The sequence below is a fragment of the Enhydra lutris genome, unplaced genomic scaffold, assembly GCF_002288905.1.
Source record: "Enhydra lutris kenyoni isolate GAN:26980312 unplaced genomic scaffold, ASM228890v2 scaffoldscaffold57, whole genome shotgun sequence".
NCBI classification, from domain to species: domain Eukaryota; kingdom Metazoa; phylum Chordata; class Mammalia; order Carnivora; family Mustelidae; genus Enhydra; species Enhydra lutris.
Window position 1 is genome coordinate 10,265,089 of NW_019154141.1, and position 27,752 is coordinate 10,292,840.

The 27,752-nt window shown below is 40.0% G+C and overlaps 1 protein-coding gene across 2 annotated transcripts in view; it reads left to right on the top strand.

Annotated features, from left to right (window-relative positions):
* The first annotated feature begins 3,661 nt into the window (after positions 1 to 3,661).
* LOC111158065 (KAT8 regulatory NSL complex subunit 1) overlaps positions 3,662 to 27,752 on the top strand; it is a 180,705-nt gene continuing 156,614 nt past the window's right edge. Inside the window, exons 1-2 of one of the 2 annotated variants that reach the window (XM_022519871.1) lie at positions 3,662 to 3,760; positions 4,795 to 4,932. The gene's annotated coding sequence lies outside the window, so the exon portion shown is untranslated. Of the gene's footprint in view, positions 3,761 to 3,975; positions 4,015 to 4,794; positions 4,933 to 27,752 lie in introns of those variants that run through there. The other variant, XM_022519870.1, reaches the window with a different exon arrangement.

Sequence of the window (27,752 nt, forward strand, 5' to 3'; positions counted from 1 at the left end):
TATAACCATTGCTTATCAGTTTTCATTGTACAAAAATACCACATTTTAACCATTTTATGCTTGGTAGACATTTGGAATGTTTCTAGTCTGGGGCACTGAGGAGTAATGCTGCTATGAATAGCCGTGTACAGCAATTCTAACCCTTAAAATTCTGCATTTCCTTATAACATATATCTAGTAGAGGGATTGCTGGAATAGAGTATGCATATCTTAAATTTTCTTAGATTATATCAGTCTTCCAAAGTGGCGTGCTAGTTTACATTCTCACTAGCAGTGTACCAGGATTGTTGGTCTTTACTGATTGGTAGAATTATGGAAATTAGCCCTTTTGTAATACGAGTAGCTAAAATATTTTTCTGAAGTTAAAATCTGCTTAAAGAGGCACTGATGTTTTTTCCCACTAGAGGAACAAAAATATAGCTGGTGGAAGTGGAGTCTTCTAATTTTGAGGCATTAAAGGAAAAACAAGTGTTCTGGGTTAACCCCTTTTGCTTTTCATTTGCTATTATATATGTCATTAATACAATAATCATACCACCAGTTTTCACGGAATAACCTGGATTACATGATGCCAAATATAATAATAATAATAACAATAACAATAATAGTAGTAGTAGTTAAAAATTGAGTGTTTAGGGGTGCCTGGGTCTCGGTGGGTTAAGCCTCTGCCTTCAGCTCAGGTTATGGTCTCAGGGTCCTGGGATCAAGCCCTGCATCGGGCTCTCTGCTCAGCATGGAGCCTGCTTCCCCCCTCTCTCTCTCTCTGTCTCTCTGCCTACTTGTGATCTCTCTCTCTGTCAAATAAATAAATAAAATCTTTAAAAAAATTGAGTGTTTAGCCAAGTCAGGTAATATTTTACATCCATTATATGTATTGACTAATTTAAAACCCTAGGAAATAAGTACTATTTTTTCCCCCATTTTGCAGATACATGAAATAAGGAGCTGAATTGAAGATGTTTTTTAGGGCTGGTTTAAACAAAATCAATTCAGAGAAAACATTTTTTCATAGCAGATACGGATTTTTTTTCAGATTAAAAAAACGATTTTATTTATTTATTTATTTATTTTAGAGAGAGAGAAAGAGAGCTTTCGAGTGCATGAGAAGGGTCGGGAGTCGGGGTGGGGCATCAGGAAGGACTTCAAGCAGACACCTTGCTGAGCGTGGAACCTGATGCGGCTGGATCCTGAGTTCATGACCTCATATGAAGGGAAACGCTTCACCGACTGGGCCACCCAGGTGCCCTAGGGTATAGTTTTTTAAACCTGTGATTCACAGATTAGGAAATTCATGAATTTAGATCAGGAAAAGTAATGTGCCTTTATTTGTGCTAAGATGTAATGAAAATTAGCATTATCATCAGTTCCAAGTGGAGAAATAAACCAAGTAGTATTAGCATTAACTGTGAAATTGTCACTAATAGAAATCACGGATATTTTCCTGTTATATGACAGTTGTTGCAAATATCTTGAAATATTATTTATGCTCATCTACTGCCTCAGAATTATGGCGATTAGGCCTGCCTTTGGATCTTATTATTCAATACATTAATGTAAAGCACGTATATTACTATATCACACTTATAAAATATTTTGAAAATTGTGTTTTGATATAATTGGTTTCCTTTGAATTTGTAGGTATGTTTCTTTTTTTTTCAATTTTTTTTTTTTTAGATTTTATTTGTTTATTTGACAGAGAGAGATCACAAGTAGGCAGAGAGGCAGGAAGAGAGAGAGGAGGAAGCAGGCTCCCTGCAGAGCAGAGAGCCCAATGTGGAGCTCCATCCTAGGACCCTGGAATTATGACCTGAGCGGAAGGCAGAGGCTTTAACCCACTGAGCCACCCAGGCGCCCCGTAGGTAGGTTTCTTAATGCATTTAAAATATTCTGAGAAGGGGTCCATATGCTTCACCAGAATGCCAAGTGTCCATGGAAAACCTTAAGAACTCTGCCTTACCAGTATTTTCTTGGCTTGCTTTCTTCTTGAATGAGGCTAAAGAGGGTTCCTGGGGGGAACTTCAAGGACTGTGAGGCTCTCATGGTTTTATTAGTCTATTTTTTCCAGGTACCCTCCCTCCCTTAATTTTCATGCCTCTTCAATATGTATTGTTTTTCTTACACTACTCACCATGTTTCTATTTCTTTCATTGACTCTGACTGTGGTTGTGTTTGTACACTTCTATGGGGAGTTTATCCTTTAGCATGTCATAGACCACCATATTGCATAGAGAAGTGGAACTCTCCCCTAGTCCAGATTGCCCACTCTTTCCCCAATTCCATAACCTCGGCTGCCTCTGGGACACGTCCTCTTGCTTTTATCCCTGATATCTGCAAGGAACAAATTAAAAATTGAGATTCCTCCCCACATCTGCATTTTGTCCCAATTTGCCTGGATGATCTTCTTGTCTGTTTCCCTGGTTTTGTGGCCTTGTAATGATTTAAAAGTATAAATCAATTAATTAAAAAAAAACTGGAATCTTTGAGAATGGTACAAAATTCAAAAGATACAAAAGGATGTGCAGGGGAACGCAAGTATTCCTCCCCTCTGTTCTCCTAGGCACTCAGCTCCCCTCCCAGGAGGAAACCACTGTTACTAGCTCTTAGAGTGATTTTTGATTCTTTCTTATTTTTGGCTTTATGTCAAGTCCTTCCCTGTCAGTAAGATGAGTGCTCTTTCCTCTCCAGGCCCTCATGATCATGTATGTTTGACTTTATATATAAGTATGGGTATGTGTATATTTTATGTACATACATAAAATCTCCCCCAGTGGCCTTCCGGCCTAGAGTTTTCATCACGTCGCTTCCTGGATGAGGAACCTACAGGGGTGAGGGGCCGGGGTTGGGGGTGATGGAGAAGAGGATCTACAGGGCACTTAGGTAGGGGGCCTTTGAGTGGTAGATTGGTGGGAAGCTCTGACGGGGTTCCTCTTTTTATTCCTTCCGCCTGGGGCCCCCTTCCCTTCGTCTTGTCCAAATGCCTCTCGTTTCCAAGAGCCGAGACAGAGACAGAGACAGCGAGATACACAGAGACTGAGACGCCGAGGCACCAGCATCTTTCTGCCCCCCCTCTGTCCCGCCCCAGCGCTCTGACGGACGTCCTCTATTAACCAATGGCACTCACGATATGCCCCGGAAGGGCCAATAGGAGACAGAGGAGGGCGGAAGATTCCCCGCCCCCACTTCTAGGCTTGGTTGAGCCGTGCAGGTAGGTCCGGGGCCGGGGGAGCCGCGGTTGGCACTGGTGCCCGGGGGGGGGGGGGGGGGGGGGGCAAGAGTCGGTAGGGATGATGGTGGGGAAGGGGAGGCGGCCCCGACTGCGGGAGCCTGAGGGGGTGGCCCGGCGGGTAGGCTGGGGGCCGAAGGGCCCGGAGAGCGGGCGCCGCCGAGGGCCCTGGAAGCGGCTGGGCTGGGGGAGCGGGGACGCGTGTGTGGGGCACCGGGACCCCCGCCCGGCGCCCACCAGAAGGCCTGGGCCGAGGGCTGCGGGCCGAGGGGCCGGGGGGCCTGGCTGCCCGGGGGCGGGCCGGGGCCGGGCCCGGGGCCGGGGGCGCCGAGCAGATCCCGGGGCACCAGGCCGAGCCGAGGTGGGACGGACCGACGCGGGGAGGAAGGGAAGCTGCATCCCGCGGGCCGCCCCTCCTGAAGCAAGCCGGGGCAACGGCCGCAGGCGCCCTGCCCTGAGCCCACTCCCCCACTCGCCCCCGTCCTAACAATGGGGATGGGGCAGAGGGAGTCGCCCCACAGCAGGAAGGAGCGGGGGGTAGGTTTGGGACTAGGGTCCAAGGCGGGGGGAGGGGTGGGAACTCGGGCTCTCCCCTTTCTCTTTTCTCCTTGGCTTTTGCGGTGGGGATCATGGAGGAGATATTAAACCTCCTGAGACTTAGGTCAAGAGTCAAACTCCTCCCCCCTTGAACCCCCAATCCCCCCAAAAATCCGGTGAGCGGTAAGGAAAGTGATGCCAAGTCTTCGAAGCAGAAGTGACAAGCGCATAGCAAGAACAAATCCACTCCAGAGGTTTTTATTTTTTAATTTTTCTTAAAAACGAGGGCATTGTAGTCTTTGGTTTTTCAAAATTTATTTTACGGGGCGGGGAGGGGGGTGCTGTTATTTTTGTCTCTACTCGGGCAAGCCTCCATTTTAAGCGAAGCAGTAACTGGTTAAGCTGGAATTTTCATTCTGGCCTAGGACTTGAACAAGGATCCTACAGGAGGTCATTTAATCGATCCTCCTTCCTCCACGCAAACATACCTCCCTCCCAAACTCAAAATTAAGTTGTTTGGTCTGCTTTTAAATATCTTTAGGAAAGGAGGGTCTTTTATTTGCTTGTAGGGTATCAAACAAGAATAGATTTTCTTTTTCATGTAGAATGGATTCTGAAACTTAAATTTAATAAAATTTAGGACAATCAGAATGATCAGAGAGGTTTTTATTAAGTAAAATTAAATGTGGCAAGGGTCTTTTTAGATGGTCAATTAACAGATCAGTTTCAATAGTGTTTTTGAAGTACCCTGAACATTTTTTTTTTTTGGATTTTGGTTTTCTGATTATTTGATAAGCAATTTTATATTATCTAAAACATGTGTTAGACATTTAATCCACATTTTATGTAAAGTATGTTTCTACATATATATGGAGATATGCATAGACACATTTGCCCTTTTCTAAGGGGACTGTGATCTGTACCTCTTTTTAGGATGGTGATGCAAATAGTACTTTGAATTTCTGTCCCAGTAGCTTAAACTATTTGGTTATCCTTGATTAGCTTTTAGTCTAATTGAAAGTCCTCTCTTTCAGATACCTTCTTGAGACCAAAAATTTTCCTGCCTGCTTATACTTGGTGACTGAGGGATTACTAAGATTCCCTTATTGCTCATTTCTGACTATTGTCTGAACTCTTCTGACACTATGAATGCTACTTGGATGCCTCTCAAGGTAGGATGTATTATTTTTAAAATTCAAGTTCTCATTTTATTTATTTTTCTTTGGAATTGAGAATATTTGAGTCCTTGAATTTGCAGTTCTTCAACCCTCTTACCTGACACTCCTTTCCCCTCCAAAAGTACTATTCTGTTTGCTTCCAGGACTGATTGGTTACTCCTTACTTTGTATTGCTCCTGTTCTTGATTATTGGTGTTAAAGTATTAGTAAAGTTCTTCAATTAACTTCCATTATAATGATGTGTTTACTTTTTAACTTTAAATGATGAGAACCCACATAGTTATAAAATTCTGTTTCAGTCTCAGTAGGATGGATTGGCAATCAGACATCCAGGTCCACTTTTAAGCAGGTGCTTAAAGTCATAGGTACTAGGGTGTGTCCCACTCTTGCAAATCTGTAGCTGATTCATGTGTTACAAAAGATGTGTCATTAACCATGTGTTTACTTGAGACTTCCTATAATAGATCGGAACATTCTAAGACCTGTTGTTTTCTGTGTACAACTCTGTCGGGAGAGTCCTCCTGCTGCCCCCTAGTCCTTTGCACTTGAATTTACACTATTTTTCTCAACAGGTAGCATTTTGTGCCGCGTTTCATCTCACAGGATAAACTTTTTGGGCAGTGTGGACAGCTGATCTTTAGATGAAAAAGCTTCATTGATATGATGGTTCTCCTGTCTGTTGTTTCCTTCCAGTTTCTTGTACAGCGGTGGCCAGAGGACTTTCCGTTAGGACTAAACAGATGGTAAAGCTTTACCAGGAGGGCACAGGTTGCCTTCCTTTGGAGCTAGAGACTAGTGTAGTTAAGACTGTTGTGAGGTAGTCTGGCCTGTGGAATTCCAAGTTAGTGCAATGAATAAATCCGAGAATAAACGCAGTCTGGGTAACTTAAATATAGGACTGTGGGAAATCTTCAGGTAAATGTAGACTGAATTCTCATCTTCATTTATGTTTCAGCTGCTGTTGTTGGATAAGGAGTGCTTATATCAGTATAAAGGAATCCAAAGTGACACAGTTTCTAGCCATTCTCCTTGTAGAGTTGGAGGGGTTGCATGGGGAATCCAACCAGAAGTCCTGAACCCATAAGAATTGAAGGACCTTGTTTAAAAGTATCTGTCTTTGGTACCAGGTGTTTTTTTATTTTTTATTTTTCGTTTTCATTTATTTATTTATTTATTTTTAAAAGATTTTATTTATTTATTTGACAGAAAGAGAGCACAAGTAGGCATAGCAGCAGGCAGAGGGAGAGGGAGAAGCAGGCTCTCTGCTGAGCAGGGAGCCCGATGTGGGACTCGATCACAGGATTCTGGGATTATGACCTGAGCTGAAGGCAGGCGCTTAACTGACTGAGCCACCCAGGCTCCCTGGTACCAGGTGTTTAATCCCAGGATCCGGTGGCCCCTCTTATCTTTAAGAAGTAGGCAAGGGGGTACGAATGGGTACGAGTTCTCTAGAAACCCGAGGAAATTGAGACCAATATATCAGATACTATTTTTTAGTCACCTTAGTTTTAACAAATGTATTAGGTACGAAGAGCCGTGCTGTTTAACATGTATATGATGTTTAAGATTTTAACTCTAAATCTCTGAATCTGGGATGTTACGATAGGGTTCCACAGTAACCCTGAAGTTGTATGAAAGGCCTCTGGCTTGGCAGGAAAACAGAATGGAAGTCAGTGTTCCATACGATGCATTACCTACTTAAGAATTTAGTTATGTGGCTGCCTTAATTTTGTGTTCCCTACCAATCCTTTGATCAGTGGGAGACCTCTTCTGAGTCTAAACAAATTTTTTATTTGCTGACATTTTCCTATTCCTTTTATTACCTTAAAAACAACAACAACAACAACCTTGAAACTTGTGTTGGAGACCTTTTGGGAGGAAAAGGGCACCTTTTGGGAGGAAGAGGATAGCATTGAATATAAAGGATGGAAAACTAAAAGGGAGAGAGAACTTTATTCTCTTTTTTATTGTGAATATCCTTAAAATGTTTCTTAGATGTATTTTCAGATTACAGGTGCTTATTTTTAAATTTAAAAAAAGGTTAATTAAAATGTATATTTTGGAGCCAAAGTGCTCATTTTTTATAGCTCTTATTCTTTGTTTCTCATTTTCTTGTTCAGAATGAACTCTAGTTCTGTCAGGCTTTACTTACATGTTAGACCTGAGTATGTGCTTGTTTTCTGTGTGTATAGAAAATAGCGCCATCATGCGCCCTTTTCGCAAACCAAAGTACCAAAGCAAAGATAATTAACTCTGAACAAATACTCCAAACAAAATAACTCCTAACAAATACTCCTCAATTTAAGGCACTCTTATCAATTACGAATTCCCTTGGAGATTACTTACCCGTCTTCTGTATGTCAGGGATCTACAGCTTTGTCGTTGCTAGCCATGACTAAGCACTGTGGATAACGTTTGATGTCCCTAGGTTCAGTTGTCAGGGTTGAGGCATGGGTGAGATGGAAGAGGAACAGGGAGGAGGAGGAGAAATGGGCATCCTGGAGACAAGAGTGAAGAGAAGTTGAGGTAGCAGAGAAGGGATACATGGGCTTTGGGACGTACTATGGCACCACTGTCGCTTCTCTCAGGTAGCTTTACGAATTGCTGGTTGCCTTGTGTGCTGGACTGAACTATGATGGAAGGAGAGTAAAAAAGCATTCTTGACAAAAGGACAGAATTACAGTATAATTCAATGTGATATGGAAAGCTCTCCAAGATACGTAGTTAGGTGATAAAATAAAAGGAAGATATAGAATAGTGTATGTGGTATGTTACCCTTTATGTTTTGGGGGGGTGGCGGAAAGGAATAAAGAAAATTTGTATTGGCTTGGTGTATATGCATTTTAAAAAACACTTGAGAAGAATAAACAAAATGATACATTATATGTTTATAAAAAATTTTTAAAAATTAAAAAATAGGGGCGCCTGAGTGGCTCAGTGGGTTAAAGCCTCTGCCTTCAGCTCAGGTCATGATCCCAGGGTCCTGGGATCGAGCCCTGCATCGGGCTCTTTGCTTAGCAGGGAACCTGCTTCCTCCTCTCTCTCCTGCCTGCCTCTCTGACTACTTGTGTTCTCTGTCTATCAAATTAAAAAAAAAAAAAAACAAAAAAACCCATAAAAATTAAAAAATATATATATTAAAACCAATGCATGATTGCCTTGAAAATGGAAATGTAAGTAGAAACACCCCTCATGTGCTCCACTTTCTCCCTTGCAATAAATATGTGACATCAGTTAATTTGATATAAACACATAAATGGTAAAAAAAAATAAACAAAATGGTGACATTGGTCACTTGTTAAGCCTAGGAACTAGGTGGGTTGAGGACAGGGTGGGAAGGAGTCTTCTCTCTGTATTATATTATTTTATACTGTGTGACATTTGTATCAGAATTTAAAAATTTAACACAAAATTTAAAAAACCCTTAAAAAACAGTATTTTGGTCCTTAACATCTCTTCTTCAGTGTCTGGAAGTCAGAGAAATAGCCAGGGCTGCCACTGAAGAGAGCATAGAGCCCTTGAACAGTGGCTGAAGGGATACTGTCACCTAGGATACACGTTCTCCTGAGATCTTAAAGAATTTTGAACTTATAGATGTGGATTTCTAGGATTGAATTAGGTCAGGCATTTAAAATTTTTACTTGCTCTTTAAGTTTTAGTAAAAAGATTTTCATTGTTTCCTCTCTCATGTTGGCAGTTAGATACACTGTCATGTTCTTCGTTGTGTGATCTTGGGCAATTTCTTAATCTCTGAGATTCAGAGTTCTCCTTTGTATTGGAAAGAATATTAACATTTACTTCACAGGATTGTTGCGTATATTATAGCTGTAAGGGACATCATATCTGGCTTAGTGAACTACTATAGTTATTACAGTTATTGCCATTAATAATAGTTCCTTATAGCCTGGTGGTAAGAGTGAGGGCTCTGGCTGACCTTGGGCAAATTCCTTGACCTCTTAGAACTTTGGTGTCCTCATATATAAAAGGGCGTGATTCTAGTATCTAGATCCCTGGGTGGACTTCGGAAGAACTAAATGAGTTTGTTGCTGCAAAATGCTTCGACTGACACTTCATATGTGCTCAGTAAACACGGGCTGCTAATTCTCTTCGTGACATCTGTTTGCCAGGGCTTCCATAACAAAGTGCCACAGAGTGAGTGGCTTACACAACAGAAATGGTTGTGTCACAGTCCTGGAGACTAGAAGTCTGAGGGCAGGGACATGCTTCCTCTGAAGGTGCTAGGGCAGGAACTGCTCAGTCCTCTCTTCCAGCTTCTGGTAGTTCCCGTGGCCCATGGCCACATGACTTCAGTCTTTAATATAGAGTTCACCCTGTGTGCATGTCTTTGTGTTTAAAATTTCTCCTTTTTAAAAAGGACAACAGCCATACTGGATTAGGACCCACCCCATTGACCTCATTTTAACTTGATTACTTCTGTAAAGACCGATTTTTGCTCTACTGGGCATTAGGAGTCCAAATCTTTTTGGGGATACAGTTTAACCCATAACAACATCCAGAAGCCTTGTTGTTCAACATGGGGACCCTCAACACCTGTATGTAAGAAATGAAAATTTTGGTGCAAATTAGTAACATGATTTAAAGAAGTAGATTAGTTCTTTAGGCTTCTAATGGGTTTATCTTTTTTTTTTTTTAAGGTTTTATTTATTTATTTACTTGACACAGGGTGAGAGAGAGTGAGAGAGAGAGAGTGCGCACGCACAAGCAGGGGGAGCAGCAGGCAGAGGCAGAGGGAGAAGCAGGCTTCTCACCAAGCAGGGAACCTGATGCGGGGCTCGATCCCAGGACTCTGGGATCATGACTTGAGCCGAAGGCGGACGCTTCACTGACTGAGCCACCCAGGGACCCCTGGATTTATCTTTATTATGGATAGATTTTTGTTGCCATTGAAATTTTAGATTTATATAAAATCAAAACTTTACAAGGTTAGATTCTTTTTTTTTTTTTTTTTTTTAACTTATTTGTAAAATTCCGGGACGCCTGGGTGGCTCAGTTGGTTGGACGACTGCCTTCGGCTTGGGTTGTGATCCTGGGGTCCCGGGATTGAGTCCCACATCGGGCTCCCGGCTCCATGGGGAGTCTGCTTCTCCCTCTGACCTTCTCCTCGCTCATGCTCTTTCTCACTGTCTCTCTCTCAAATAAATAAATAAAATCTTTAAAAAAAAAAAAGTATTTGTAAAATTCCAAATTGAAAAATTAAGGTCAGGATTATAGTCTTGTTCTCTATGTCTCATCCTTTGTGGAAATTGGTAGAACTTCGGGATTTCTTTAATCTGTAAGAATAATGCTCAAGGTGTCTGTTTCTAGGGGTTTGGGAGTTAAGGCTACCCAATGAGGAATTAACACCCCCCTTCCCTGTGTGTTTTCTGTGCAATCAGATGCCATATTTGAAGAAGCGGGCATGGTTATCCTCTAACAATTTGCTTTCAAATTGTCGTTTCTGGGGTAGACAGTATGGGTCACTCCCAGAAATAGGAAGACCTTGAAGAAGTTCCTCCTGTGGCCTAAGTTGGTCAGCCCTCTGCTTCCATTCCCTTCCTGTGTGCCATTAGGGTAAAGTTCAAACTTTTTTTAACGTAGTGTATCTACTCCTGATGATCCAGCTGCTGCTGACCTTTCTGTTTTGTTTTTACGCCTTACCTTTCACCACTGGGCTGTGTGTACCTTTGTCTGAGAGTTTCCTTGTCCTGAAACTTCTAGTGTTAAGACTTAAACAGTTAGTATTTAGGTGAAAGTTTTTGTAAAGGTATTACATGCTTCTCTGCCACCTTAAAGCATCCTGCACAAAATTTTTATCTTTTAATAAGAATCCAAAATTATTGAAGATCCTCACTATGCCCAGTAATTACTGTACTGGGCAGAACTATAATGTGCCTTTGGAGACCATAAAATATATTCTATAAACAGACTAGTATGTATGTGTTCTATACTCTTGGCTTATTCTTTTTTTTTTTTTTTTTAATTTTATTTATCTATTTTAAGTAATCTCTACACCCAATGTGGGGTTCAAACTTAGGACCCTGAGATCAGGAGCCACATGCTCGTCTGAGCCAGTGAGGCGCCCCACTCTTGGGTTATTCTTAATATTCTTTTGTCTGTTATCATCTACTTGCATGATCTCCAACCTTAGTGTCATGAAGTTTCTGTCTTCATTCCAGCCTCCAGCAGCTCTCCCCTCTGTAATGCTTTCTTTCTGGAGTAGGCTAGGATACCAGCAAACTAAGCTTATATAAATTATTTGCCACGGAAAAGTAAATAGATCTTTAGTGATGACTCCTGGAGGGACTTTTCTATGGATAAAATACATGAAGGGTGACAATTTTCTGGCAGTCTGATACAAAATGATATGATTTTGTTTGTGTGCATTTTATGGAGAGGAAGGGTCCGTTGCTTTCATCAGATTTTTACCTTGGTCTGGGACTGTTTTTAGATAAATACGTGTTATGAAATTGCTTTGTGAGTTGTCACCAGAGGTCAGTTCCTAAATTCCTTCTCCTAGCTCCCTACCCTGACATGAAGGAGTTCACAGTGTTGGGTCATTGTTTAGACTGTGGGAGGAAGGGCCATTCAGCTAGGCCAGAGAGTGCTGACCAGGCCAAGGCAGAGCACCAGAGGCAGGGGCTGGCACTGGGGAGAGAAGTCAGGTAAAGGGTAGAAGAGCAGCACTGGGCTTTGTTGACTGGTTTGCTCCAGAGAATAAAGGGAGTGGCCATAGTAATTCTGGAAGCTCCAAAAATATATGCAGGTACTTGATTTGAAGAAATTGAGAAAAAAATTTTTTTTTAAGATTGTATTTATTTATTTGACAGAGAGAGAGAAAGCACAAGTAGGCAGAGTAGCAGGTGGACGGAGAGGGAGAAGCATGCTCTTTGCCAGGCAGGGAGGCTGATGCGGGGCTCGATCCCTGGACCCTGAGATCCTGACCCAAGCCCAAGGCAGCTGCTTAACCGACTGAGCCACCCAAATGCCCTGAGAAAAATATTTTTTGGGTTTTTTTTTTTTAATATTTTTATTTATTTGTCAGAGAGAGAGAGAGCGAGCACAAGCAGGCAGAGGCAGAGAGAGAATCAGGCTCCCTGTTGAGCAAGGAACCCGATGTGGGACTCAATCCCAGGATCCTGGGATCATGACCTGAGCTGAAGGCAGCGGCTTAACCAACTGAGGCACCCAGGCCTCCTGAGAAAAATATTTTTAAAAAAATTATCTTTTTATTCTGAATAGTCTAGTGATTTAAGTTTCTGCTAGATTTTTTTTCTTCTTTAAAAATCATCTTATAAAACGTTTGCAACCTGGATCATAAATTGTGAGACAGCCAGATGAGAGTGAAAACAGGGGTAAAGGAATCAAATAAAAAATTTAATTAACATTATAATTCTAAAAGCATCTTACTGTGGGGACTTCTTCGGAAGTGAAACAGCTGCCTTGCTTATAAAGGTAATTGCCCTTCCCCCAGGGACTTTGCCTCTTGGGTCAGAGAGCACACAAAGCCTGTCAGGAAAGAAGACCTCTTGGGTGCATCCCTATGTCTGTCTTGCCTCTTCCCATGTGAGGCAGCCCCCCGGCCTCTTGAGCTATTTTCTTCCTCCTTGTAGGGACCTCTGGCTGTCAGTTGTCTCTTTTCCCAGCCAGTTTTCCACCTCCTGTTCCCTGTTGGCTCTTGTGCTTCAGCTTATAAATACACTGAAGTCTCTTTCACTTTTTAAGAACACACAATCTCTACATTACAACCACCTGTTGGTCCTCTGGTAGCTTCTACCTATGTGTATCCTTACAGATTCATCCCTGTTGCCACATTCAGAGGATCCCTTTTTGCCCACATCTTCTGAGCCCTTCGCATAGTGTTTAGCACTGTGGACCGTTTCCCCGGCTGTGGTGGCTTTGGTCTCTCCTAGCCTCTTGACTTCATTTCTAAGAAGCAACGTAAAGGGTGCTAATAGAGCATAAACTCCAGATCCAGAATCCTAGATTGACATTTCAGCCCTGCCACCTACTGTGTGCTGTTGGGAAAATAATTTAACATCTCTATGCCTCAGTTACTGCCTCTAAAAAATGGGGAAAAGGACTCTTGTGAGGAGGAGATGAGCTAATATGTGAAAAGTTTATGGAAAGGTGTTTGGCACAGTCAGGTACAAACAATGGGGGTGCACACTCTTTCTGTCAGCATTGTCCCATCTGGCTGCTCTTTGTGTTTTCTTTGCAGACTTTTTTCCCTTTTATATCACTGTTTGCTGTACCTTGGCCCTCTCACCTCTCAACCTCTGCATTTCCTGGGGCAGGGTGGGGGGCATCTTACAGAAGTTTGTGTCTCAGTCTCCATCCATATACTGATGATTTGCATCTATGTTTTTTTCCAGCTCCCCATGGTCTTAGCATCTCTGATCCCATGCATACTGTTGCCTCCTGGACATCTCCACTTGGTTGTCCCATGCTCGTTTCAAAATGACGTAATCAGCTATTCCCCCAAATCCAGCCTCTTCCCATCTTCCTGTCCCTATGAGTGGTCCATTCACCCACCCAGTCACTCAAGTCAGGATTCCTTCTTCTGGCCCAGTGGTCACCATGTTCTTGAGATCCTAACTCGTAATGTTTCCTTAATTAACCTCTACTTCTCTCTCCCGAGTTCAGACCTTTGCCACCTGTTGCCCACATGAGGTCCGTCACCTTCCGATCTTCTCCTTGTCTGCTTTCTGTCTTGCAAGTTGCTGCCATGGTGATCTTTGTAAAAATGTCGGGGTAGAATTCAGATGCTCTTGAATTCTTGAACGCAAAAGTATGCGGGCCTGGGTGATCCGGCTGGCTCCTGCCGGACCTCCTCTCCCCTTCCCGAGCGCCCTGCCCTGGACGGCGCTGACATGCTTGCAGTTGCTGCCGTGCGCCTCATTGCTTCCTGCTTCTTTGCCCCTGCGCCTTCACACGAGTGCTTGCTTCCGTTTAAAATGGCATCCACCCCTAGATCTTTAATCACAGGGATGGTAAGAGTAATAGCAGTAGTAGCTGACACCGAGAGCGCGCCGTGTACTCACTGTCCTTCGGTGTGTGTGCTCGCACCTGGCACTTCTGTTATATGGGGATTGCAGCTTTGCGTCTCCCCCAGCTAGTCTCCAAGTCCTTTGAGAGTGGCGGTTCGTGTCTTGTCTTTTATCATCGCTTGCCATGTGATGGCACTGAGTGAATGTGCGTTGAATGTTTGTTTGTTTGTTTGTTTTAAAGATTTTATTTACTTGACAGAGACAGATCACAAGTAGGCAGTGAGGCGGGCAGAGAGAGAGGAAGGGAAGCAGGTTCCCTGCTGAGCAGAGAGCCCGATGCGGGGCTCCATCCCAGGACCCCAGGATCATGACCCGAGCTGAAGACAGAGGCTTAACCCACTGAGCCACCCAGGCGCCCCGTGGGTTTTTTTTTTTTTTTTTTAAAGATTTTATTTATTTATTTGACAGACAGATCACAACCAGGCAGAGAGGCAGGCAGAGAGAGAGGAAGGGAAGGAAGCAGGCTCCCCTCTGAGCAGAGAGCCTGATGCTCTGGACCTGGTCCAGGACCCAGGACCCTGGGATCATGACCACAGCCTAAGGCAAAGGCTTCCACCCACTGAGCCACCCAGGCGCCCCTGAACGAGTGGTCTAAGGACTACATTGCTCAGTCTGTGGAGTAGTCTTCAGGAGGGTGTGAGTGGAAAAGCTGAGTTAGTTACAACTACTCACCAGTCCTGGCCTTCCCCTTTGGAACCCTAGGATCCAACCTCTTCAGTGTGAGCAGCTGTGTAGCTTGGAATAAGGATTACAAGGAAGTTGTTGGTTTTTATAAATTCCCATTGAGGGGCACCTGGGTGGCTCAGTGGGTTAAAGCCTCTGCCTTCGGCTCAGGTCATGATCCCAGGGTCCTGGGATTGAGTCCCATATTGGGCTCTTTGCTCAGCAGGGAGCCTGCTTCCCCGTCTCTCTCTGCCTGCCTCTCTGCCTACTTGTGATTGCTGTCTGTCAAATAAATAAATAAAATCTTTAAAAAAAAATAAATCTTTAAAAAAAATAAGGAAGATAAAATACATTTACAGGACTGTACTGTATAGATGCTGTCAGTTTATACTGTCTCTATAAAATGAATCATGTGTCTATCAATATCTACATCAGTATTGTCTTTTATGATACAGATTGCTGTAGATGTTATATATATTACTAACACTAGATATCAAAAGTGAAAAGATGGGCGCCTGGATGGCTCAGTTGGTTAAGCAGTTGCCTTCGGCTCAGGTCATGATCCTGGAGTCCCAGGATTGAGTCCCACATCGGGCTCCCTGCTTGGTGGGAAGCCTGCTTCTCCCTCTGACTGTACCCCTCTCATGCTCTCTCTCTCTCTCCCATTCTTGCTCTTTCTCTCAAATAAATAAATAAAATCTTTAAAAAAAATGTGAAAAGATAATGTACAGTCTGTTTGTGTATATAAGTTTTAATAAATTTTAATATTTATAAATTTGTATATATTATATGGTAGTGATAAAATAAACTAGTATCTATGTAACATTTTTTGCATTCATGATTTCCCTAACATTTTCTTAATTTTTTGGATATTTATAGACTATATGGTTCATCTGCCAGTTTTTTTCAATTGTTGCAAATCTTCAAAAGTTTTTCCAATATACTTATTGAAGAAAATCTTTGTGCAAGTGGCTTGGCGCACTTCAAACCCTTGTTCAAGAGGGTCAAATGTAATTGTAGAGTGTGGTTTATTTTTATCTAGGTCTTAATCAGATAGTAACTTTTGGCCAGCAGGGGGAGCTGAAGCCACTGATAAGTGATTACGTCTCAACAGGTTTTCATATGACACTACATCTAAAACTAATGATGTACTTACTAAATGTTGGCCAATTGAATTTGAATAAAAAAAAATTTTTTTTAAAGTAAAGAAAAGCCTTACTGACAGAGAACTAATCAGAGTTTTCAAGGAAGAAATAAAATTGCCAAGAAGCATATGAGGAACATTTTTATTTTGCTAAGTAATCAGGAATGCAGATTAAAACAATATACTCTTTTATAAAATTTTCTAATTTTTTGAGTAAACTCTACCTCAATGTGGGGTTCGAACTCATGACCCCAAGACCTAGAGTCATAAGTACTACCGACTGATCCAGCCACGTGCCCCTAAATAGTATTTTTATTTAACCTATCAAATTGGCAGTTGGATTGTGCTGTCAAAGGTAGTAAGGGGGCAGTTTCCACAATTACTAGCTGAAGTGTACATTTGGCCCAGTTTTTCTGGATCGTGTTCTGGCAACTTACATTGAAAAACCTAAAGATGCCCTTTAACTTAGTTTTTTCCACTTCTAGGAATATACCTAAGGGGAGAAAAATAGAGATCTATAGAAAGTTTGTGAACAAAGGTATTTGTCATAGCATTATCTGTACTAGTGAGAATTCAGAATAAACTTAAATGAGCAGTGAGATTAATGGATACATTATGGGGTGCCTGGCTGGCTCGGTCAGTAGAGTATCAGATTCTTGATCTTGGGGTTGTAAGTTTGAGCCCTATGTTGGGTGTAGAGATTATATAAAAATAAGATCTTAAAAAAATAGGAACATTATGGCATTATTTAAGGATGGATGATTATACAGCCATAAAATAGTATTTTTGAGGAACTTTTAATGTCTTAGAATGTTGACTCTTTGATAAATGAAAAATTCAGAATATAGAGCTATATAAGGATTCTAAATGTATAAAAGATAAAGAAAAAAAATAAAAACACAAATACATAAATAAAAGAATGAAAGGAACTATAGCAACAAACCTCACTGAGCCTATTACACAAGGGTCATCAGCCAGTTCTGTCACCAAGGGATGTTTTGATGTGAGGCTTTGTTACCTTATAAGCTGTTAACCCCAGAAATTTAGGGCCCCACCTAAGATAACACTTCTATCCTGTAGGACCCCAGAATGCACTTAATATACATAAATTTATGCACTCCTTCAGTATTCTTCACCCTAAACACCTCTTGGTGATAACACATTCCACACATTTCTTTTTTTTAATACTTAATTATTTTTTTATTATGTTCAGTTAGCCAGCATATAGTATATCATTAGTTTTGTATGTAGTGTTCAGTGATTCATTAGTTGCATTTAACACCCAGTGCTCATCACCACACATGGCCTCCTTAATACCCATCACTCCCTGCTTTTTTTTTTTTTAAGATTTTTAATTTATTTGAGAAAGAGAGAAAGAGAGGAAGAGAGGGATCATGATTAGGGGGGAAGCGTAGAGGGAGAAGCTGACACCCCGCTGAGCAAGGAGCCCGATGTGGGATAGGGTTAGGGTTAGGGTCATGACCTGAGCTAAAGGCAGACTTTTAACTGACTGAGCCATCCGGGCACCCACCCTCCTCTCTTTTGTAACCCTCAGTTTGTTTCCCAGAGTCCAGAGTCTCTTGTGGTTTGTCTCCCTCTCTGATTTCTTCCCATTCAGTTTTTCCCTCCTTTCCCCTGTGGTCCTTCGTGCTATTCCTTATGTTCCACATATGAGTGAAACCATTTGATAATTGTCTTTCTCTGCTTGACTTCCTTCACTTAGCATTATCCCCTCCATGTCGATCCAGTTCCATCCATCCAGTTCCATCCATGTCGATGCAAATGGTGGGTATCCATCCTTTCTGATGGCTGAGTAATATTCCATTGTACATGTGAACCACATCTTCTTTATCCATTCATCTGTTGAAGGACATCTCGGCTCCTTCCATCATTTGGCTATTGCTGCTATGAACATTGGGGTGCCACACATTTCTTTTTTTCTGTTGTGGGGAAAAAAGACTACCTTTTCAAGTTTAAAAGCTTGATATATTGTACCAAGCTGGGGTGAATAAATTAGCATTTTTGTCATATTGATATATTTTCTGATTTTGATCATAGTGCGCGTTAACTTTCTCAGTTGAAGATGATGATTTTAAAATGTAGTCTCCTGTGAGACTGAGGACCTTCTAAAATGTAGTCTCCTGTGAACCTCCTTCAGCCTCTTAGTCATTCCATTTACATTTCTTTGGATCCTTGTCAGCATTTCTTTGCCTTTCTGGATTTATGGTAACCAGTCAGAACCACATTTCAGAATTAGCTAAATCGTGATTTGTTAGAAGGATAGGAAAATATGTTCTATTTATAGTCTTTTTTCCTTGTTGTTGTCAATAGAATTTCCAACTACCCTCCATCCCCCGCCTTTGCACAGAACATCACAGTCTCTTTAGAGGAACATTCTATAATTACTCAAAAATTAATTTTTTTTTTTTTTTTAACTGGAAGCCATGAATTCTTTAGGTACAACTTGGGTTTTTTCCTGTAGGTGCTCTACTTTCCATTTGTCCGAGCTGTGATAACCTGCCATTTTCCTGTCTGGGTATCTTGGCTTTCTCTAGCTCACTGGGCTCTTAGAGCTAATTCAGGGTAAGAATCACCTTCTTAGTTAGGTTTGATGGTTAGAAAGCTTGACCTTATGTTGAGTTGAAATATGCCTCCCTGTAGTTTCCACTGCTACACAGGAACTGCCTAGAGCAACTCTAGTTTCTCTTCTGTTGGACAGATCTTTTAGGTATTTAGACAACTTTCATGCGTGCCAAAGTATTCTCTAAGCTGAAAATGAATCCCTACTTTTTGCAAAGGCTTCTCATTTGATACACTTAAGAATCCTTTCCACCTCTCAGTTCCCTAATTTTTCCAGCTCTGTATTATTTCATTATCAGGAAGCTCATCCCTCCACCTGCAAAATGGGGAATTTTCTCTATGTCTTTTAATATAATTTATTCAAAATGTTAAGTGTAGCATTTCCAAAATGTTACCTAATATCCGTCTTGTGCTTATACTTCTTCATTTGGGGAAGTGCCTCAGCACCCATTATAATTTTCCATCTAACTTACAACCCATCTTTGGTAAATATTCTCAATTTTGTGGTCACTTAGGTTTTTTGTTTTTTTTTTTTTTTAATAAACTTTTACTTAGAATCTTGTCAAGACTTTTATAAAAGCCCACGTAAATCATATTCACATACTTACTTACTTCTTAGAGAATTTGGGTAGACTGGTATGGTGTGATTTCCTCTTTTAGAAGCCATGATGTCTTTTCCTCAGAAGGTTATTCATGCTGATATGTCTTCTGATCCAGTCTTCTATTAGAGATTTGCCAGTTTGGCTGATTTAAAGCTTATAGCCAGAGCCCTTCTCTTGAGTACATGGGAGTTATAATGATGGCATGTTTCTGTTCATTTTTGTTGAACAAATATTTGTTGAGTGCCTAACTATGCCAGGCTTTGAGCAAGGGGCTGGATAAATGTTGATGACAGAAACAGATCCTTCTGGGGCTTGATAGGAGGTCACCCCTCTCATATGACAGCGAGTTAAGTTCTGCCCTGCAGTTTTATAATTTTATACTCAACCTTGTTTTAAAATGCAGAGAATACTTTGGGATTCCGTGACCTAACATCTGATATATTAGTTAGGAAGCATCTGGTTTTTTTAAATGATGATTTTGACTGACTATCAGTGATTATATGCTTTGATTTAGAAATAGGTTTTTCTTCCTCATGTTTTCCTCAGTAAATATTGAAGCAAATTAACGTTATCAGCTATTAGCTATCTTGCTTTTTTTTTTTTTTTAAGATTTTATTTATTTATTTGACAGGCAGAGATCACAAGTAGGCAGAGAGGCAGGCAGAGAGAGGGGGGAAGCAGAGGCTCGATCCCAGGTCCCTGAGATCATGACCTGAGCTGAAGGCAGAGGCTTAACCCACTGAGCCACCCAGGTGCCCCAGCTATCTTGCTTTTATCACTGTTTATACCCTATTTATAAAGTGACCCATCCGGTATTTATTTGGCATATTTTTTAAATATATATTTAAACCACCTCTTTTTTTTTGCATTTTTGCATTTTCTTGCAACGTTTTCGTGTTTGTTTTTGTTCTTTGTTTTTAAAGATTTATAGCATGGGGGGTTGGCAGAGGGAGAGGGAGAGACGGTCCCAAGCAGACTCTGCATCAGCATGGAGTCTGAATTGGAACTTGATGTCATGACCCTGAGGTCACCACACTACTGGAAACCAAGAGTGGGCCCTCAACTGACCGCACCACTCAGGCGCCCCTCTTGCAAGGCTTTGTTTGTTGTTTTGCCTACGTATGTCTTAGTGCTCCTGATCAGCTACATTTATGGTCTTTTACTGCTTTTCCTCATTTTTGTTTTTCTATTTTGAGTAAAGCTTTCCCCTTCTTCCACCTGCCCCTTCTCTCCCCTCTTCCATCCCCACACTAGTTCGCAATTTAAAATGTAAACATTTAAAAAAATTTGGGTTGAGCTCCTGACTTTTTTTTAATCTCTCACGCTCAGTACAGTATTACAAAGTCCACCTCTATGTTTTGTATTACTCACTTGCTTTTTAAGCAATTTTAATTATATCTAACTAAAGTCTGTATTTTTTTTTCTAAAATTAGGTAACCATATAATACATTTTTTTTGATAAGCACATTTTTTATGAATGTGTTTAGAATAGAAGGGGCTGGGCAGAAAGGAGAGGAGTCAGGAAGGTGAAGGTATCCATATAAATATTTTTATTTTTCTCTCACTCTCACTTGGTTAAGTGTGTTTTGTATTTCTGTTACCTATGGATTATGTATGTCAGTTTCTGATTATAATTTAGAACCAAGTTCTGTTATATGTGTATGTTGTAGGTTTAATCTTTTTTAAAAATTTTATTAAGAGGGCGCCTGGGTGGCTCAGTGGGTTAAGCCGCTGCCTTCGGCTCAGGTCATGATCTCAGGGTCCTGGAATCGAGTCCCACGTCGGGCTCTCTGCTTAGCAGGAAGCCTGCTTCCTCCTCTCTCTCTCTCTCTGCCTGCCTCTCCGTCTACTTGTGATCTCTCTCTGTCGAATAAATAAAATATTAAAAAAAAAAATTTTATTAAGAGAGAGCAAGAGAGAAAGCACAAGTGAGGGGAGGGGCAGAGGAAGAAGCAGACTCCCTACTAAGTAGAGAGCCCAACACGGGACTTGGGACTCCATCCCAGGACCCTGGGATCATGACCTGAGGTTAACGCAGATGCTTAACCGACTGAACCACCCAGGTGTCCCCGTTCCAATAATTAGTGAGAAAGCATTATTGTAATTACTTAAAATCTTATCATTCCCCTCCCAAAGAAGTTTTGTGTCAGTAAACACATAGATTGTTGAACCCCACATTACTGTTATTGTTGTAGTTTTCGGGTTTCTGAATCATTGAGCATTAGAGTTGAAAAGAAATCTTGATTTAAACTAGTCAGGCTCCCTGGTTTTCTACATGAAGAAACAGAGTGGTGCGGCCAAAAAGTCACATTTGCCCAAAGTCACATAGCTACCAAGTACCAGAGTTAAAACTTCAGCATTAATTTTATCAGTCTGATGAGTAGTGGGGATAGATTTATACACACATTTATATGGAATCATATGGAAGCAAAAAAGAATTGTTGATTGATGGGGGAAAAACAAATGATTAATCTGGCTTGGAATTGAGTTGACTGGTGAGCATAATTCTCTGTTCAGCCCATACTCTTCCTCTCAGATCCTGTAGCTGTGGATCAGGGTATCATCTTTACACTCTGAATAGTGCTGGGGAGGACAGAGCCACATTTTTTCTCTGAACTACCCATTTATAGAAGCCTTGTCAACCATCTGTTATAAAATTCTTATAAAATTCTTAGGGCAGAGTATAATATCGTTGCTTTTCTTTAAGCTTTTAAAATAGTAATACATTCCAATCCTGTCTCATTCAAGATAATCTTTGCAGTAATAGGATTTTGTGTTCCTTAAACTCTTCCCTCACTGTTGTTTTAATTTGTATCTACCTATAGATAACTGTTTGTATTGCTGACATGTTAGGTTTTCCTCATTTCATTCTCATATAGAGTTAATTAGAGTAAGGTGAGTTTGATGGGAACCTCATTTTTTGCTTATGTATATTGGTGGTAATGAGTTTTCAAGTGTTACATGGAGGCGAATTAGTGCTCTGAGGTTACCTCTGAGGGGAAATAAAAGAATTATGGCTTGCCTTTTCTTGAGATTTTTGCAAGTGGCTGAAGATTTTTTCTTTTCTTGAAATTGTTTAGAAATTAGGTATTATTTTGGCTCCATCCATTTTTTTTGCAGCTTTATTGAAATACATTTCACATATAAAATTTACCCATTTAAAATGCACAGCTGTTTTCTTTTAATGTATTGACACGGTTGTGCATCTGTCACCAAAACCTAATTTTAGAACATTTTCAACACCCCAAAAAGAAACCCTGTATCTATTAGCAGTCACCCCTTATTCCCTTTTGTTCCCCAGTCCCTTTCAATCACTAATCTACTTTCTGTGTCTATAATTTGCCTATGCTGGACATTCACATAAATAAAATCATACAATATGTGCTCTTTTGTGACTGGCTTCTTTCATTTAGCATGTTTGCAGAATTCATCTATGTTGTAGCATACATCAGTACTTTATTCCTTTTTAAGGTCAAGTAATATTCCATTGTATGAATGTGCCCCATTTTGCTTATCCGTTAATCAATTGGTGGACCTTTGGGTTGTTACTATCTTTTGGCTATTATGTGTAATGCTGCTATAAACATTCTTGTGTAAGTTTTTGTTTGGACACCTCTTTTCAGTTCTTTTGAATATATACCTAGGGGTAGAATTACTAAGTTATATGGTAAATCTATTTAACTTTTTGACAAACCACCAAACTATTTTCCAAGGTAGGTACATTTTACATTCATACCCGCAACGTATGAGAGTTCAGTCTCTCCACATCCTTGTCAATACTTCTAACCGTCCATCATTTTGATTATAATCATGAGGGTAGTTGTGAAGTGGTGTCTCACTTTGGCTTTGCTTTCATTTCCCTGATGACTAATGATGATGAGATGTTTTCATGTGCTCATTAGCTATTTGTATATCTCTGGAGAAGATTCTTCTGTCAAAACTTCTACCCATTTTTTAAACTGGATTGTCTTTTTATTGTTGAGTTATAAGAGTTCTTTATATATTCTGGAAAGAAGTCCTTTGTCACATAGGATTTTCAAATATTTTCTCCCACTCTGTAAGTTATGTTTTCACTTTCTTGATGGAATCCTTTATTTATTTTTTACAAAGATTTATTTATTTATTTTTAGAGAGAGAGTGTGTAAGTGAGCATGAGCGGGTAGAGGGGCAGAGGGAAGGGGAAGAGAGAGAATCCTGAGCAGGCTCTGTGCTTAGCAGGAGTTTGATCTCACGGGGCTTGATCTCACAACCCTGAGATCATGACCTGAAATTAACAGTTGGACACTTAACTGACCGAGCCACCCAGGTGCCCCTTGATATGGGGTACTTTAATGCACAAAATTTATAATTTTCATGAAGTCCAAGCTACATATTTTTTCTTGTCACTTGTACTTTGGTGCTATATCTAAAAACCATTGCCTAACCCAGTATAATGAAGGTTTTACTCTGTTTTCTTCTAAGAATTTTATGATTTTAGCTCTTACATTTTGGTCTATGATTCATTTTGGTTAATTTTTGTGTAAGGGGTGAGATAAGGGTCCAACTTCATTTTACTGCATGTGAACATTCAGTTGTCCTCATACTGTTTACTGAAAAGACTATCCCCGTACCCCCTCTTGAATTATTGTGGTACCCTTGTCAAAAATCATTTGACTGTAGGGCTCCTAGTTGGCTCAGTTGGTTAAGCATCTGCCTTAGGTTCAGTTCATTCTGGCTTTCTACTCAATATTTAGCTGGTTAAATATTAACTTGGGAGCATGTTTTTTATATATATATATATACATATATATATATTTGTTATATATTCTTATTATATCTATACTGGCAATGTGAGTTTTGCCCCCTCCCCTACACAGAAAGTTTTTTTCTTTTTTATATCACAGAACATATGGTTTCACTTAGCAGTTTAAAAAAATTTTTTTTTATTTCTGTTTGTTCTGCTAGTTCAAGTTCATTTGGGACAAGTTTTCCTAGATAAATTTGTCTAAATTTGATTGTGGAAATTAATTTGGAATATGGCTGAAAAATACTGAATATTATATTCTTTTTGTCTAATTCAGAAATGAGAAAAGGTTGTTGTTAAGGAAATTATATATAATTTCTTAGTAAATGAGTGACAGAGATAAGACAGGGACTTTAGCATTTCCTGAATTCTAGTCATGTTCAGTAGTTTTATGGTCTCATTTATAATATTGTATCCATGACAATTTTTACATGAGATTTTTGCAAGTTTCATTATTTGTATGGAGGGATTATGTTCAGGATTTTGGGGGATTGCATATTTATCTATAAATAATCTAAAGCAGTATTTTCCCAACTTTTCCTTTAAAATACGCTCAGTCTGGGGTTGTCCAGAGCAACTTGTTACAAAAAGGACATTTTTCTGAAGACTCCTCTATCTTGAAAAAAATGAGAATTTTGCATTTTTCTCTGTAATTTTTTGTGTTTATTTTTAACAAAGTGTAGGCGATTTTACTACAGTCTTTAATTGAATTGACACTCCAGAAAGGTGCCTCTTCTGATTATTTGTTGGCTTCAATTACTCCCTAGTTCATAGCTCTGTGCTCCAGAGTGTACATGAAAACCCGGTGCAAGAATCCAGGAATTAGTGAATTACAAAGGAATGTTTCTTTCCGAGAATGGTGTGCTTCTCTACTGGAGGAAAACAGGTGTGCTGTGTCCAAAATCCCTGGGTTTGCTTTGCCATCAGAGTGAGATTTTAGAAGTTGCACCTTAACTTTGGACTCAGCAACTGACTTCATTTTTTTTTTTTTTTAATGACATTTGCATTGTCCACCTGTTGCCTCCTTTTCTCTTTGAACATTTTTTTAATCTCTGACTCTCTTTATAGGGCCCTCTACAGGTTCTTTGCTCATGGCTTCCTTGAAGTTATTTTGCGTGTTTACCTTTATGTTTCATTTGGAAAAGAAGCCAGGTGGTTTCTTGGCAGATTTTGGGCAAATTCTGACATTCAACTTAATTATCTGAAACAGGGTTTAGGTCCTAGACAGATTGCTTCATTTGACTTTGCCTCATATGCAAAATCAGTATATTGGAGCACTGTCTCTGTTAATGTTTAGTCAATTAACTTTTTTGGTAAATTCTAATTATTTGACAATTCTTTAATGTTCTGTACTAAAATTTAAAGCAGAATTAATTAAAATCCACCTTTATAATCAGTGTCGTTTTTTGTTTAACTTGAGAAACTTTATTAAAATAGTCATATAAAGTCCTTGTTTAACTGCATGCATCAGAAGTCAGTGCTTGTACGCTTTCCCACAGTGCTTCTCCACAGAGGAGAAAACCATCGACCTTGGATGTTAGATCCTAATGTAGCTGATGGCCAGAAAGAACCTGACCTGTTTCTTTAAGTGGTATAGTTGTATTCAGTTGAATTTTAGTGCTGTCTTCTGAATTATCCCCAAATAGAGTACTTCTTGATTTAGGAGTGTTTTCAAAGTTAACCTGTAACTTTAGTTATTGTTCTTATTACTAACACAGTTAACTAGTCTTTCTTCTCAAAGAGTTACTGAATCACTTCTATGGTGAAATGGTAAGGTTAACGACTTTATGTAAATTTGGAAGCCTATCTCTAGTATGAAGAAAATTATCTTGTTTTTAGGTGGGATTGAAACTAAGGAATGCCATGCATTCTTATAATACTTTGCCATTTACAAAAGTTTTTTACATGCCTTAAGTTGTTTAATCTTACTGAAAGTTTGCTACTGGACTGAGTACATAAGAATATATATTTGGAATCAGTTGAGACCTCCATTTAATGAAAAAAAAATACTGATTTTTGAGCCTTTACAGTCATTGTAGTCACTGTGAGGATTTTCTTTTACTTACATTTGGCTAAGTCTTGATACTTGTGAAACTGTGAAATAGGTAGTATTGTTTGGGTTTAATACCTTTTATCACTCTTGTTAGTTCTTGTCAAGTGAGTAGCCTGTTATTGTTGAGGGGATGTAACTCTGGAAGGCAGGTGATGCAAGGGGGAAAGTGAGAATTGGAGACTGACCTCTGATCCCAGCGTATCCTGCTGTAGGGTTTAGGGTAGAATCCTAACTGTTCTCTCTTGGCCTCCCCTCATTTTTGCACTAATAAAATTTGGAGGTTTAACTGGATGAGCTTCCATGTTCCTTCTATGTCCAAAATTCTGTGATTTAAATTTCTTACCTTTGGCTCAGTTCATTCTGGTTTTCTACTTAATATTTAGCTGGTTAAATATTAACATGAGAGCATATACCAATTTCAGTTTTAAAGATGTTTCTTTCATGATATAATGTAATGTCTTAAACAGATTGATGCATTCATTTCTGTGATATCTGGAACAGGGTCTTGAGCTTAATAGGTACTCACTAAATTTTTGTTGAGTAAATGCATCTTTACTTATTTATGTGGCTTTGGATTTAAAATGTAAATAATCTTTTTCAGAATTAGAATATGTTTATAGGGAGCTCAAAGTATTTTTATGGGTAGTGTTATCTGAGTTTATGAATGAAAACATTGTTTGCTGGAGTGGATAGGGATTTGAATTTTGAATTAGGGAAGAGGTGCTGACCTTATCTCATATTTTAATTCTGAATTATGGAACTTTGGAAAATAGCTTTAATAGTTAGATTTATGAAGTAGGCACTACTATCTCCTTTTTACAGAGCAGAAACTGGGGCTTATAGGTTAAATACTTTGCCCAGAGTAACGCAGCTGGGCAAATTAAAGGAGGGTTGATAATTAAAGGAGGCAGATAAAATCTAGGGCTACCCCTACATCCTATACTCTTAGCTACCACACTATACTTTTTATTCATTTTTTTCAGCCAATTCTTACAAAGTATCACCTTTTGCAAGGCTCTGAACTAGGTCCCTGGGATGTAATGATGCAATGATAAATAACAGAAACTGGGACCTTGTTCGTTTGAAACTAAATGGTTTAGGACGTTCTCTCCTGAGATAGATAGATAGATAGATAGATAGATAGATATTTAAATTTTAGAGAGAGGGGGCTTGTGAGCACAAGTGGGAGGGGCAAAGGGAAATGGAAAGAGAATCTCAAGCAGACTCTGCCCTGAGCCAGAGGCAGGGTTTGATCCCACAACCTTGAGATCAGGATCTTAGCTGTAACCAAGAGTCAGACGCTTAACCAACTGCACTACCCAGGCACCCCCTGAGTTAATATATAGATATATATATATATTTTTAAAGATTTTTAATTTATTTATTTGACAGAGAGAGATCACAAGTAGACGGAGAGGCAGGCAGAGAGAGAGAGGGAAGCAGACTGCCGGCTGAGCAGAGAGCCCGATGCGGGACTCGATCCCAGGACCCTGAGATCATGACCTGAGCCGAAGGCAGCGGCTCAACCCACTGAGCCACCCAGGTGCCCCTAATATATAGATATATTTTTAAGTGAAACAGAATAATCAAAACAAAATAATCCCTTGTCTTTTTGAGATTAGGTTGGACATACGAAGTACTGAATTTGTGATAGAACATTCTGCTTAAGAATATCTGGCTTGTTAAAAGATATATGGTGGGGAAAAAAAAGATATGGTGGGAAAGTTATTAGAGAATATCTTCTTGGAATATGTTTATTGTATCGGTGAGAGTTATAAATCTGAACTATAGTTCCTGCCTTTTAGCGCTTTTAGGCCAGCTTCAGAAGTAAGATTGATACATGAAAACAGTCTCAAAGGGATTACAGAAAGCACTTAATCAAGATCAGGGTAATATAGTGCCAGTTATCTATATTACTGTTAAGTATGTAAATGATAATGGT